This window comes from Petaurus breviceps, unplaced genomic scaffold (genome assembly GCF_028583685.1).
Source record: "Petaurus breviceps papuanus isolate PSGF00001 unplaced genomic scaffold, PetGlider_PUasm1.0 37, whole genome shotgun sequence".
Taxonomy (NCBI): Eukaryota; Metazoa; Chordata; class Mammalia; order Diprotodontia; family Petauridae; genus Petaurus; species Petaurus breviceps.
In genome coordinates, this window is record NW_027186296.1 from 60,431,098 (window position 1) to 60,433,208 (window position 2,111).

The 2,111-nt window shown below is 40.5% G+C and overlaps 1 long non-coding RNA gene across 3 annotated transcripts in view; it reads left to right on the forward strand.

The window, feature by feature from the left end:
- Positions 1 to 937: 937 nt before the first annotated feature.
- Positions 938 to 2,111, forward strand: part of LOC138169244 (uncharacterized) — a 10,205-nt gene continuing 9,031 nt past the window's right edge. For 2 of the 3 annotated variants that reach the window (XR_011170308.1, XR_011170307.1), the window contains exon 1: positions 958 to 1,647. This is a non-coding gene — a long non-coding RNA (uncharacterized lncRNA). Of the gene's footprint in view, positions 1,648 to 2,111 lie in introns of all 3 variants that reach the window. The other variant, XR_011170306.1, reaches the window with a different exon arrangement.

The following is a 2,111-nucleotide window of genomic DNA, read 5'->3' on the forward strand; positions in this document are numbered from 1 at the left end:
CTTTCTTTCTTTCTTTCTTTCTTTCTTTCTTCCTTCCTTCCTTCCTTCCTTCCTTTCTTTCTTTCTAGATTTTTGTGGAGGGCAATTGGGGTTAAGTGACTTGCCCAAGGTCACTTGGCTAGTTTTTATGTTAAGTGTCTGAGGTCAGATTTGAACTCAGGTCCTCCTGACTCCAGGGCTGGTGCTCTATTCACTGCACCACCTAGCTGCCATGTACTTTATTTCATTAAAGGTACATTTTTAATGATAGCTACTAAATCTTGAATAATCCTGACTTGAACATTGTCTGGTTATTTACAGTATCTTTCTTTAAGCTGGAATGTCTGGATATTGGTTATAAGATTTCTGGGAGATATCATTTCAGAATTTCTTTCAGGAGATGATTGATGGATTCTTTCCATTTTCACCTCACCTCCTAATCTATCTGGAGTCCTTTTTTACTGAATTTTAGCGATAGTATGGCCATGTTCTCCCTCTGTTGTTCATGTTCTCATTCTCTCTCTGCCTCTCTGTCTTTCTCTGTCTCTGTCTCTCTGTCTCTGTTTCTCTCTCTGTCTCTGTCTCTGTCTCTCTCTGTCTCTGTCTCTGTCTCTCTGTCTCTGTCTCTCTCTGTTTCTCTGTCTCTCTGTCTCTGTCTCTGTCTCTCTCTCTCTGTCTCTGTCTCTCTCTCTTTCTCTCTGTCTCTCTGTCTCTCTCTCTCTCTCTCTCTGTCTCTCTCTCTCTCTCTCTCTCTCTCTCTCTCTCTCTCTCTCTCTCTCTCTGTCTCTCTCTCTCTCTCTCTCTCCTCTCTTTGTAATGGCAAACAACTACTTAGCACCTTGTTTCAGTTGAGACTTGCCAGTGATTATATCATCTTTTTGTTAAGAAACAGAAGTTGTGAAATCCACAGTGGGAGGGATTTGCCAAAGACAGGAACAGAAGAAAGTAAGAGGTAGGTGGAACAGGGAGGAACTAAAGACCAGATAAAAAGCTGAGCACAAGCTCGGAGAGAGCAGAACTGAGAAGGGAACACTTGTGGAGGCAGAGTTAAGCAGGAAAAAACTTGTGGTATCCCAGCACTCTGTTTGTCTCTTCTGTCTGTGTTGATTTGTGTTTGTAATACTTTGTACAAAAGCCCTGGGACCTTACTGGAAGCCCTAAAAGAGAATTTTCTTGTTGTCTGTTTACAGAAGTCCTGGAGGAGGGTTTTGGAGGTCCTGGGACTTTACTGATGATTTTTGTTGACCTCTTGGATCTTGTTTGTGGGTCTGTGTTGATTTATATGCTGATGATTTGTGTTGATTTTTCAAGCCTTGTTTGTGGGTCTATTGATTTCACAGGCAGATAGTGATTTGATGATGGTGTCATCAATGTGTATGAATGTTGTTTTGGCTCTGTTAAGCCTTGTCTTCCCATAAACAGAAGCTGTGAAGGACTTGAGGTGGACTGGACACTATGAGCTTCAACATGGAACAGGAACTAGATGAGGAACTGGACGAGAAGTTAAGAGCTGCCTACCTGTGAATCCAAGTGACAGCTGGGTAAATTCAGGCAAAAGCTGGGACCATGAAAGAGGAACCATGGAATTTGGCAACCAGCCTCAAGCCAAGATGAAAAGACCTCTCCTTGGGTCTGACTGTGAAGATCATGATTTACTGTGGCCTATAGGTAGGAGATCTTTGTACTCTGTACCTTGTACCTCTTAGGGATGATTGAGTTAAGAATGATTGGAAACTAATCTCTAATCAAGAAGAAAGAAGACTTTTTTACTGAGAGATTAAGACAATGTGACTTATGGATAAAGAACTTTGATCTTTGTACTTTGTGTCCCTTAAGTATGATTGAGTTATGGAATAATGGAATGCTATCTTTTGTTTAAAACTATGTGTCCACTTTGGTGAAAATTATGTGGCCATGTTAGTGATAAAGTATTATGTTATAACATTGTGAGTGCTGCACTTTGGTTTCTGTGAATGTTTTGCTTTAGTTTACTATAAATAGAAAGTTCACTATACTATGTGATCAGAACTTGAAAGATATCCACAACAGCAGTCCCCTCGAAAGCTGCTCAGGTTTGACTTTACATTCTTCTTCTTCTTCTTCTTCTTCTTCTTCTTCTTCTTCTTCTTCTT